Below are 13,487 nucleotides of genomic sequence, written 5' to 3' on the forward strand. Positions count from 1 at the left end.
AAACGGGAAGTGGCACTGTTGCTTAAGTGGTAGAACACTAGACTTGAGCTGAAAACTCAGGGACAGCACCCAGGCCCAGAGTTCAAGCCCTATGAGACACACACACACACACACACACACACACACACACACACACACACACACACACGCGCCCATGCACACACGCACACATGCAATTACAAGGGTGGCTGGGAATGTGGCTTAGTGGGAGAATGCTTGCCTGGCCTGCATGAAGCCCTGGGTTCTATTCCTCAGTACCACATAAACAGAAAAGGCCAGAACTGGTGCTGTGGCTCAAGTGGTAGAGTGCTAGCCTTGAGTAAAAGAAGGTCAAGGACAGTGCCTAGGCCCTGAGTTCAAGCCCCAGGACTGGCAAAAAAAAAAAAAAGGCAATTACTAGGGACTAGAAGCAATTTATAAGAACTCACTTAATCCTCTCCATAAAGCTATGAAACCACCTTTAGTTATCTCTTTACAGATGAGGAAATTAAGGCACAGGAAAGCTGGTCTAAATTTATGTAATTAGTTAGTAAGTGATAGCCAGGCTTCCAAGACCCAGATCCATGATTACAATCTCTGTGATCACCAACACAATGCCACTTCACTTATACAGCGGTCTCACTGAGTGATTGACAGGAATATAGCTGCTGAGCTGGTTGAGATGGACTATAAGCTTAGGGACTCAGGAGGCTAAAAGCAAAAGAATCACAGATGGAGCTGGGCGCTGGTGGCTCAGTCCTGTAATCCTAGCTACTCAGGAGGCTGAGATATAAGGACTGCAGTTCAAAGCCAGACCAGGCAGGAAAGACTGTGAGACTCTTATCTCCAATAAACCACCAGAAAACCAGAAATGGCACTGTGGCTCAAGTGGTAGAGCGCTAGCCTTGAGCTGAAGAGCTGAGGGACAGCGCCCAGGTCCAGAGTTCAAGCCCTGCGACCAACAAAAAAGAAAAAAGAAAAAGAAAAAAAAGAGAGAGAATCACAGATGGAAACTAGCCAGGACCAAAAAAAATCCAGAAGATCCCTTCTCAGCCAATAGTTGAGCTTAGTAGTACAAATCTGTCATCTTATCTATGTGGGAGGCTGAGATTAGGAGAGTGGCTATTCCAGGTCAGCCTGAGCCAAAAAGTTCTTGAGACTCCATCTCAAAGAAAGAAGCCAGCCATAGTGACACACCCCTGTTATCTCGGCTATGGATGAAAGTGTAGAAGAGGCAGATTATAATGCAGATATAGACCAGGACAAAAAGTGAGGCTCCATCTCAAAATAACCAGTAAAATAAAGGGTTGGAGCTATAGCTCAGTCGTAGAATACTTGCCTTGCAAGTACAAGTTCCTGAGTTCAAATCCTAGTACTGTCCCCCCCCCTCCAAAGTCTGCAAACACCCTTCTTACTTTGCCAATAGCTGAGAGTCCCATAGTTCAGGTGACTCCTCCCAAAGAGAACAGCAGGCAAGAAAAGCTTCCCTCCGGGCACCCAAACCCATTGTCCTGGGAGCAAACCCTTTGTCCAATCCAATCCTAGCCAAGACTTTTCTCTCTCTTTTTTTTTTTTTTTGGCCGTACTGGGGCTTGAACTCTGGGCCTGGGCACTGTCCCTCAGCTCTTCAGCTCAAGGCGAGCGCTCTACCACTTGAGCTACAGCGCCACTTCCGGTTTTCTGGTGGTTTATTGGAGATAGGAGTCTCACGGTCTCTCCTGCCCGGGCTGGCTTTGAACCGCGATCCTCAGATCTCAGCCTCCTGAGTAGCTAGGATTACAGGCGTGAGCCACCAGCGCCCGGCTCTAGCCAAGACTTTTCAAGGGCATTGAGTTGAGGTTTCTGTGAGTGAAGATCATTTCAGTGGGGGGAGGGGACCCGCCTGAATTCTGAGGGAGAAGGTGGAGCCCATCATACCCCATCCTTTCAACAGCCCCACAGACATCTGCAGGGCATCCCCCAGTGGTTCTACCTGATCAGCTTCCGGCCATTAATAACGTCTCCTTTTCCTCCTCTGAGGCTTTTTCTCTAGCCTCCCTTGCCTCCCCATACTTCCTTCCTGTGCTTTTTTCTCTTTACAACAAAAACTGGGTATTTTTAACCTGAGGTTTCCAGTCACTTCTTGTCTGCTGGGGCCTGGGCTGGGTGGGGGTGCTGGCACACCAGCAGGGCTGGGCCTGTGAGTCCAGCCTCAGAGCCTGCAGTCTGGGTTTCTTTCTGCTGTATCCAGTGCTTACACTGCTTTGTCTGCAAGCTCTCTTCTTTTGGCTTTTGGAGTGAACATCCTAATGTCTCCAGAGTTAAAGTTTGGGAAACTGCACAGAGCACCAAAGTAGCTCCTCCCTCCAGTGATGTTGTGAAAGGATCAAGGGTTCAAAGCCAGCCTCAGCAGAAAAGTTCATGAGACTCTTATCTCTGATTAACCAGTAAAAATCCAAAAGTGGAGATGCGACTCAAGTGGTAGAGTACCATCCTCGAGTGGAAAAGCTAAGAGACAGGGTTTAGGCCCTGAATTCAAGCCTCAGTATCAACACACACACACACACACACACACACACACACACACACACACACACACACACACACACACACACACACACACACACACACAGATCCCTTTAAACCTCACATATTCCTGGAGCAGCCACTATGAGTATATATGCCCACTGGGGACTTCTAGAGCTCCTTCATTATGCCCCCCCCCCTCTCTTCCTTTTCTTCTTTGTTTCCCCCCTCTCTTTTTTGGTCAATTGTGGGGCTTGAACTCAGGACCTGGGTGCTTTCCCTGAGCTCTTTTGCTCAAAACTAGCGCTCTACCACTTTGAGCCACAGCTCCACTTTCAGTTTTCTGGTGGTTAATTGGAGATAAGAATGTCACAGTTTTTCCTCCTTGGGCTGTCTTTGAACCTTGATCCTCAGATCTCTGCCTCCTGAATAGCTAGGATTATAGGTATGAGCCACCAGCACCCAGCTTCTACCTCTTATTTAGTTATTTTGCTGTTAGGGAATTGAGCCCTGGGCCTGGAACATGCTAGAGTGCTCTACCACTGAGCCATGCTCCTAGCTCCTACTAGACACAATCCAGAGAGCTCTGCATACTCTCATATTCCTGAAGATCTGTGCTTTAACATCCCCTATTCCAACCCCAGCCTTGGCTACCAATCATTGTCCACTCCATTCTATACTCCATCCTTGCCTGCCAGAGATTTCCACATCTGTTTCCCACTTCTCTGCACCCTGGTGCTTAATAGTCAGACTCCTGTTTGATACTCAACCAACCACAAAAGAAGTGTGACTGAGTGTTCTGTAGTTAGGATTTGATTTTTAGTTTGGTTTCTGCATCTAGCTTTTGAAAGGAAGAAAGAAAGAAAAAGAAAGAAAGGAAGGAAGGAAGGGAGGGAAAGGAAAGGAAAGGAAAGGATAGGAAAGGAAAGGAAAGAGCAAAGAAAGAAAGCAAACAGTAGTAATAAACAGGTCGATATCCCAGCTTTCTGTTTTCAAAGCAACTGACAGTGTGACTCACCCTTAGGCTGCCAGGCCCAAATCTAATGTTCTCTCAAGAAATTGATAATCATAATAATTGCCCAAGGCACCACTGTATCCTAATTCCAGCTCCTCTGAGTCATGTTGCACAGGATTAGATATGTTTAGCATCTTTTTTGGGTGTGTGTGTATATGTATGTGCTGGTCCTGTGGGGATTGAACCTAGGATGCTGTCCCTGAGCTTTTGTACTCAAGGCTAACTAAACGTTCCATCACTTGAGCCACAGCTCCATTTCCGGCTTTTTTTGGCCGTTAATTGGAGGTAAGAGTCTCCTGGACTTTCCTGCCCGAGCAGGCTTTGAACTGTGATCCTCAGATCTCAGCCTTCCCAAGTAGCTAAGGATTCTAGGCATGAGCCCCCTGGGCCTGGCCAGCATTTTTTTTTTTTTTTTTAATTACTGACTGTATTTGACACCCTCTATCTGATGTCCACAGTGGTTTTTCAGTTAGGGAACTGATTGTCCCAGTGGTGTCGTGTCTGGCCAGCGGGACTTGTTGACTGCACGAAATATCTGTGGCTCTCATCGCCAGCTCCACCCTGGCCGCACCCCTGTCTCACACTCCCGTAACTGTCCTCACCACACCCTCCCACTCAGCTGCCCCGTGGTCCCATGGAGCCATGCTTTCTGGCTCTCTCTACTGAGTCGAAGCTGCAACCCTGTTTGGCACGCCTTTTAGAATTGGTCATTCAGCCTATAAATATTTACTGGGCATCTCCTGTGAACAGAGAGCTCTGCCAGGTGGACACTGGGAAGGGCGGAAGAAAATATATCACTGCTGCCTCCAGTGGGGAAACACTCATATCACCATCACCTAGCTGAGGGCAGTGTGGTACACCTGTCATTCCAGCTACAGGGGAAGCACAATGGCTTGGGTGCTGTGGCAGACATCTGTCATCTTCAGTAACATGGAAGAGCAGAAAATAACCAATGCACAAAGGGGCTGGAGGTATGGCTCAAGTGATAAAGTGCCTGCCTAACAAATGCAAGGCCCTGAGTTCAATCCCCAATACCACCAAAAGGAAAAGAACCAAAGGGGTAACCAGGGACCAAAACAGGGTAGGGTTTGTCAGCAAAGACTTCCTAAAGGTAAAGATTTGAGCCCAAGTTTGATCACAAAGGTGTTCTAGCTAGACAAGCAGGTGCACAGAAGAGGAAGCTCATCCTGGCAGTGGCATCAGAATTCCCCTCCCCTCAGATAGGAAGTTGCCTTCTGAATCCTGAGCCACTTCTTCCCCTTTGGGCTAACTGGTTGGCTGATAAGGACCCTGGACTAGGCTAGGCAAGGAGGAAGTGGGCCAGCCCAAGCAAGCAGGAAGTGGGCCAGCTTCCTGTTTGTTTGTGAATCTCAGATCTGCACTGAAGAACTACAACAAACAGACAAGCAGAGTAACCTGCAGGAGTTCATCTGCCAACCCAGCATATCCTACAGCAGCTGGAGGCTATCAGGTCTCTATCCCAGGGCAGTCTATGCTTGGGAGTGCTGGCCTGGTACAGCTGAGCCAACCCATCAGGAAAAGGAGGAAGAGGAAAGGCAACTTCTCCAAAAAAGTCAAAGCCACACATTTACAGATGAAGCCACAGGACAGCTCAGGGATTCAAGCATAGCCACCCTCCTCACCTTAAAGGTCATTTCCTAGGACTCTTGGCTTGATTCTAAAATTACCTAAGGGTCCATTTAACGTTAGGGCTGGGAAGGTGGCTCAGTGTTAGAGTGCTTGCCTTGCATGCATGAGGCCCTGGGTTCAATTCCTCAGCACCACATAAGCAGAAAACGCCGGAAGTAGTGCTGTGGCTCCAGTCTATGAGTGGCTACTCTTGAGCTGAAGAGCTCAGGTACAGCACTCAGGTCTAGAGTTCAGGCTCCACGACCGAGACACACATACACACACACACTCGAAATCAGGCAAATATGATGGTTTTGCTTGCAAAATTGAAGTCAGCGATTTGAAACAAAGCTGCATGGAGTTGAGTATCCATGGCTGATGCCTGTAAGCCTAGCTACTCAAAAGGCCAAGATCTGAAGGTCATGGTTCACAGCTAGCCCAGGCAGGAAAGCTTATGAGACTCTTATCTTTGATTAACCAGCAAAAACACCGGAAGTGGAACTGTGGTTCAACTGGTAGAGCACCAGCCTTGAGTGAAGAAGCAAAAAAGCTCAAGCTGGAAGCCTTAAACATCAGCAACAACAAAAATAAAATCAAAGACCTTCTGAGGGAAAACAACGTAGCCACTAAAAAGAATGAGGAGGGCTAGATGTGCTTCAGTGATGAGACGTCCAAGACAGTTCAAGAAACAGCAGGATGCAGAACAGTGAGTTGTCCTGGGCAAATAATCACAAGAGGACACGGACCGTGGCTTATATGTGCAGCCGCCTGCAAGGCTTTTTTTTTCTGGAAGGAAATGTCAGCAGCCTAACAATTATTTGTGGGGAAGGGAACTGTGAGGGAGTGGTGGAAAGTATTTCACTTTTCATTATTTCTTTCTGAGCTTCACTTTCTCCCTCCCTCCCACCCTCCCTCCCTCCCTCTCTCTCTCTCTCTCTCTCTCTCTGTAAACTCTTACCTGTGGGCAATGAAATCCTTTACTCTTTTTAAATAAATTTTTTTATTGTGAAAATACTGTACAGAGGGGTTACAATTACAAGAGCAAAGGGCTGGGAAGTTGGCTCAGTGGAAGAGTGCTTGCCTTGCATGCATAAGGCCCAGGGTTCAATTCCTCAGCACCACATAAGCAATTACATGAGCAAGGTAATGAGTACATTTCTTATCAAGCCTTGTTGCCTCCTCCTTTGTTTCCTTTACTCTTTGCTTGCCCCTCTCCCCCCCACTCTCTTTCCTTTTCTTTCGTTAGTCCTGGGGCTTGAACTCAAGGCCCAGGTGCTGTCCTTGAGCTTTTATTTTTTTTTGGTCGGTCGTGGGGGCTGAACTCTGGGTCTAGGCGCTGTCCCTCAGCTCTTTAGTTCAAGGCTAGCGCCCTACCACTTGAGCCACAGCACTACTTCTGGCTTTTTTGTGCTTATGTGATACTGAGGAATCGAACCCAGGGCCTCATGCAGTGAAGCAAGCACTCTACCATTGAGTCAACTTCCTAGCCCCTCCCTGAGCTTTTTTGCACAAGGCTAGTGCTTTTGAACCACAGCGCCATTTTTGGCCCTTTCTGTTTATGTGGTACTGAGGGATGGAACCCAGGGCTTCATGTATGATAGATGAGCACTCTATCACTAAGCCACATTCCTAGATCAATATATATGTCTTACGGGTCTAGCTTCCACATATGTGTGAAAACATGATAGTTGGTTTTTTGAACTTGGCTTATCTCTCAACATGATGCTTTCCAATTCTGTTCATTTTCTTGCAAATGATATGATTTCATTTTTTGTTTGGGGGCATTCTGGCTCATCCCATAGTTCAGCTATTGTGAACAGGGTAGCAATAAACATGACCAGCCCATGTTCTTTGTAAAACGATTTAGTAGCCATGTGCTGGTGGCTCACATCTGTAATTCTAGGTACTAAGGAGGCTGAGATCTCAGGACTGAGGTTCAAAACCAGCACAGGCAGGAAAGTCTGTGAGACTCTTATCTCCAGTTAACCACCAGAAAATCAGAAGTGGAGCTGTGGCTCAAGTGGTAGAGTACTAGCCTTGAGCTGAAGAGTTCAGGGACAGCACCCAGGCCCAGAGTTCAAGCCCCATGACCAATAAAATCAAAACAAAAACAAACCCACATGATTTAGTGGCCAGGCAGTGTACATTTGCAAGATGAAGCTAAGTTTTATCATTCTCCAGAAAAATGAAAGGGAAGAGATGGGAGAAATGTGTGTGACTTTAAGATGACTACATATCAAGTAACTGCTGTATATTTTGTGGATTCCTTGAACCCCTCTGGCTTTCTTCCAACCTCTCTCTTTCCCTATTTCGTCTCAATTTTACATCCTCAGACAATAAGAAACAGAAACCTGAAAGAAGCAAACTAAGTACAAAACACTTTAATACATATCACCAGTCACCCAGTCACCTGTGCCTTTGAAATAGACCACCCTTCCATCCACCTTTTAATCCTCCCTAGCCCAGAACTGCATGTGTTGGCTACTTATAACTGCTGGGTTGAATAAACCACCCTGTGTAAGCAGCATCTTTTTTTTTTTCTTTTTTTCTAGTCCTAGGGCTTGACTTCTGGGCCTGGGTGCTGTCCTTGACCTTTTGTGCTTAAGGCTAGTACTCTACCACTTGAGTCACAGCTCTACTTCTGACTCTTTTTGTAGTTTATTGGGAATATGAGTCTCATGGACTTTCCTGCCCAGGCTATCTTTGAACCATGATCCCCAGATCTCAGCCTCCTGAGTAGCTGGGATTATAGCGTGAGCCATGGGTTCCTGGTCACAGAAGCTTTTTTAGGTCTGTTCATTCAAAAAAGTACTTAGGGAGTCTTGACTTGGTTTTATTGCCACCCCCCTTCCCTGAGTGTTTTGGGAAATTGGAATGAAACCCCCAAATAGAATCAGATGTCTCCTCTGTGTCTTTTTATTAATAACTGGATATACTTTGTAAACTGACATCAAGCCACTGAAACCTGACTAGCGTCCCAGAAGTCTTGCTGGTTTAAGAAAGAATAAATAGCAGAGTGTTGCTGGTTCACACCTGTAATCCTAGCTACTAAGGAGGCTGAGGTATGAGAATTGCAGTTCAAAGTCAGACTGGGCAGGGGAGTCTCAACCACCAAAAAGCCAGAAGTAGAGCCGTGGCTCAAGTGGTAGAGTGCCAGTCTTGAATGAAACAGCTAAGGGACAACACTCAGGCTTTATGCTTAAGCCCTAGGACCATAACAAAAGAATGAATGAAGACTAACTGGCAGCCAGGACCTGGTAGCTCATACCTGTAATCCTAGCCACTCAGGAGGCTGAGATCTGAGGACTGTAATTCAAAACCAGCCCAGGCAGGAAAGTCTGTGAGATACTTTTCTCCAATTAAGCCAAAAGTGGAGCTGTGGCTCCAAGTGGTAGATTGCTAGCCTTGAGCAGAAAAGCTCAGGGACAGCATCCAGGCCCTGAGTTCAAGGCCCACAACCAACAACCACAACAAAAAGGACTAACTAGCAGTCTCACCTGGCACAGAGAAGAGTAGCACTGTGTTTGTAGGTCTGTGTTTGGGGCAGGATATACAGCCAGATACCAGAGGTGGGTCCGTACCAGGAAGTCATCTGCAGAGGGTCACTTCAATCTGTTTACTTATCCTCAGTGTTGGGTAGAACAGTCTTCCTAGTTCTTTTTCCTTACGATATTAAACAGCTGAATCTTGTCATCCCAGCCTGGCACTTGCAGTAGCAGTAAGGATGCTGCCATCTGGTGGAGAAGAGAGGCCATGACCTCATCTGGCCCAGGGTTTGAAACAGAAGAAATGGTTAAGAATTTCTGAGAAGAGCTGGCACCACGGATTTCAAGCTTCCCCAGCTGGACAGCAAGCCTTCCTTCAAACAGCAGCTGTGTCTAAGGCCCTCAGGGGTGGCAGATAAACTCAGCACCACTCTTGTAAACATGTATGTGTCTAGCATCTCACTCTTCAACAACACTGGGACGTGGATATGTGAGTTTAGCTTTTTGTTGCTGTTATAAAATATCTGAGAAGATATATAAGGTTTTTATATAAGATTTTATAAGATTTTCCAAAGGCACACCTCTCAACATCACATTGGAGATGAAATCTTCAACACATCTAACTTTTTTTTTCTTTTTCTTTTTTTGTCATTTTTCTGGTGGTTAACTGGAGATGAGTCTCAGACTTCCCTGCCTGGGCTGGCTTTGAACCACGATCCTCAGATCTCAGCCTCCTGAGTAGCTAGGATTACAGGCGTGAGCCACCAGTGCCCAGCTGACACATGTAACTTTTAGGGACATTTGATATCCAAACCACTACAATGAATATTCACATCTTGTAGGTTTTTCATTTTTAAAATTTTTGTTGTTGCAGTACTAGAGATTGAACCAAAAGTGTTGCACATGATTGATAAGGGCTCTAACACTAAACTCTGCCTCCTGTCTCCTTTAGTTTTTCTTCTGTTTTCCGGGTGTTTTTTTGTCGGTCATGGAGCCTGAACTCTGGGCTTGAACGTTGTCCCTTAGCTCTTCAGCTCAAGGCTAGCGCTCTACCACTTGAGCCATAGAGCCACTTCTGGCCTTTTCTGTTTATGTGGTGCTGAGGAATTGAACCCAAGGCCTCATGAATGTGAGGCAAGCACTGAACCACCTTCCCAGCCCCCTGTTTTCATTTTTTTTTTGCAGTACTGGGGTTTGAACTCAGGGCCTCAAACTTGTGAGGCAGGTTCTCTACCTCTGAGCCATGCCTCCAGACTTTTTTGTACTAGTCATCTTGAAATAGGTTCCTTTTTTTTTTTTTTTTGACCTGGACTAGCACTGGACATTCATCCTCCTATTTTTAGACTTCCTACCATAGTTGAGATGACAAGTACATGACACCATGCCCAGATTTTCTGTTGAGATGGAGTCTCAGATGGAGCCACAGCTCTAATTTCAGCTTTTTCTGTGATCAATTGGAGATAAAAATCTCATGGACTTTCCTGCCCTGGCTGGCTTTGAACCACAATCCTCAGATCTCAGCCTCCTGAATAGCTAGTATTAGGCATGAGCCACTGGTGCCTGCCTCCTTTCTAATTCTTTTCCATTTGCTACCCTCAGCAAAAAGCCAGGCTGGAGGCAAAGCTCAGATCCATGCAGAGCAAGCAAGCTTAGCAAGCACCAAGCAGCATGGGCAGTCTCTGGCCTGGCTATCATCTGCCAACCCTGAAGTGCTTGCAGCCAAATTTAGATGGCTGAAGCCTTTCACTGATCATGGTTTGGGGCTAATCCAAGTGACTTGTCTTACCTTCTAAGTGATGATAGCTTTAAACTTCCCAAAGTCGCCTTGTTCTTTTAGCTCACTTGCTCTTTGGAAGTAGCGCAGTTAGAAGGTTTTAGAAAAAAACCCTCTTCCCCATTCCTCCCAGTGTCTCAGGCAAGGGCATTCTTTTCCAGCTACAAACTGGTTTCTCCGGGCCTGGTACATTTCCATGTGCTGTCTCTTCCAGCTCTGTGTGTCTGGGATTTGCCAAGGTACCCAGTACCCACTGGCCAGGACAGGCCTTGTCACTTCTTTTTTGTTCAATTCTCAATCTCAGAGTTGCCAGATATCTTCTTTATAAAGGGAGACTTTATACACTGCAGAGCTGGGAAGAGGTCAGCCAGAGGGGAATTCCTGGAGAAGGGGGATTTTAAGCTGGGCCTGAGGCACGGAGAGGACAGGATTAAAGGAGGAAGGAGAGAACCCAGTGGAGTTGCAGACTGAAGCAGGAATAGGCTGCAGGTAGGTGATAGCAGAGACCCCAGAGGGCCAACGTAGGAAGGGAGGGAGGGGCGGGTCTGCACAATTGGTAGAGAGGTGTGGCTTTAGTGAGTGGCTGGCCTGCTAGACATGGAGAATCCTAATTCAGAGAGGCTTGGGATAACTAGACATAATGGCCTGATTTGGGGGCTTTGATTCTCAGCCCTCCTATCTAATGTAGTCTGTGCACTTGGATCCTTTTTCTTTCTGCCCATCCTGGGTATTGAACACTGGGCCTGGGTAAGCTCCTTTTGCTTGAGCTACAGCACCACTTCCGGCTTTTCCATAAGAGTCTCCAATTTTTGTTTCTTGCCCAAGTTGACTTGGAACTGGGATTCACAGATCTCAGCCTCCTCAGTCATTAGGATTATAGGTGTGAGCTACCAGTGTTCGTGTCTAGGATCTTTTCCCCCCCCATTTATTCTGCACTTAGTAATTCCCACCAGAACCAGGCATGGTTTGGCTTGGGAAAAGATCAGGATCAGAAGTGAGAGGAGTCCTGGCTTCTCTGATTTTGGAATGAAAGAGTAAACACACACACACACACACACACACACACACACACACACACACACACACACACACACGTGTGCATACATACAGAACTATGTAACTGCAAGCCAGTGAAGAGTGCTGTCTCCTAGGAAGGCAGATATGTTGTTCAGGCAAGGGAGAGCGACCAGGGCTGAGCTAGGAGTCAAAGGACAGGAGGCATCTGGACCTAGAGGCATGGGAGGACTGCTCAGGATGAAGTCATTGTGAGCAGAAAGAGTGAAGCGCAAGTATGGGGGCACAGATGAAGGGAAGGAAGTCAGCTCAGTGCATGACACAATGAGCCTTGTGGCCACTGTCACCTCCTCTCCTTCCACCTAATGCCAGAGCCACTGAGCTCTTAGATTCACAATTCCAAACATCCCCTCCCCCAAACTACTGAGCAGGTATGTGAAGAAAGCAGTGAAATATTGCTAGGCTGGAAAGGGGCAGCAAATCCACACAAGATCTTTGGATGCCAAGATAAGACATTGCCATATGTGTATGTTATATATATGATATAAATATATGTTAATTAACTAATTGCCAGTCCTGGATCTTGAACTCAGGGCACTGTCCCCGAGCTTCTTTCAAGGTTTTAAGCCATAGTGCCACTTCAGGCTTTTTCTGTTTATGTACTGAGGAATTGAACCCAGGGCTTCATGCATGCTAGGCAAACACTCTACCACTGAACCACATTTCCATACCATAAATAACAGTTTTACACACACATACAGTAATTTTTTTTTTTTATGGTCCTGAGGGATGAACTTAGGGCTTTCCACCTGGCAACCATTTGAGCCACATTCCAGGCTATTTATTTCTTTTTCTTTTTAATCTTCCTACCTCTGCCTCCTGATTACCTGGAATTACAGCCTGTACCACCATGCCCAGCAAGATAATGCAATACAGTAAACAATATTAACTACTAAAGGTTCTCTAGTAGGAGAGGATGAGATCTGCTCTAGAAAAATAAAATTTGAAACCAGGTGCTGGTGGCTCACACCTGTAATCCTAGTTACTCAGGAGGCTGAAATCTGAGGATTGTGGTTCAAAACCAGCCTGGGCAGAAAAGCCCATGTGACTATCTCTAATTAACCACCAGAAAACAAAGTGGAGCTGTGGGTCAAAGTAGTAGAGCACTATCGTGGAGCAAAAGAGCTCAGAGAAAACACCCAGGCCCTGAGTTCAATCCCCACAACACACACACACACACACACAAAAGAAAAAAAAAAAGAAAGAAAAATGAAGCAGCATTCACATGAGTGGGAGACTGAGGAAATGTGGGGGTATGGGGAGCGGGCGGTGTCAGTTGAGCCTCCTGTGAACTTCAGGGTTTATTTCTAATCAGGGTAGACTGTTTTGCCAATTACTGGTAGATGGCAAAGGTGAAGGGAGATCTTAACTGCACAGCCCTCTGTTAATTGCTGGAAAGTCCTATCAGAATGGTGTTTGCTAAGTCAGGATTTGAATAACTCATTTTCTTTCCCGATCTTTCACATCTCCACCTGGGGATGACCACAGCCCAACTCACCCCATCAGCATGTGTAAAACTCACCAAGTAAGGAAAATGATAAACCTTTCAGGGTTTTTCTCTCCTCTCTCTGTCCAGAGTCCATTGCTTTCTTAAGCATGGGACCCTTCTGAGCCTGAACAAGGAAACTATTCAGCCTGGCCCAGGGAGAGAGGGAGGAAGACACTTCCTGCTCTCTCCCTTCCCTGGCCAGGACAGGACGTGGCTTTGGATCCAAGACCCAGAGAATCAGAGCTGATAAAGGCCCATTGTGGCAGCCTCTGAGAAACCCAGGGGCCATCAGGGGGCTCAGAGGCTAAGTCAGTTAACAGCTCTTGAACATTTGTGAAAAGAATTACTTGGCGGAAGTCAGGGCAGGATGAGACTCTAGGGTAGATACTGAGATGTGCCTTTGCCATCCATGACAGACCTTGCCCACTGCCCCAAGGGCTGACCTGAAGCAGAAGGAACCCAGACTCTTGTTTTGTTTAAGGCTCAGAGCTCCCTGACACCTGGAGTATGAAATCCAATCTCCTGCCAAATGTAGGA

This window comes from Dipodomys spectabilis, unplaced genomic scaffold (assembly GCF_019054845.1).
Source record: "Dipodomys spectabilis isolate Male_0828 unplaced genomic scaffold, ASM1905484v1 ptg000018l, whole genome shotgun sequence".
Classification (NCBI taxonomy): Eukaryota; Metazoa; Chordata; class Mammalia; order Rodentia; family Heteromyidae; genus Dipodomys; species Dipodomys spectabilis.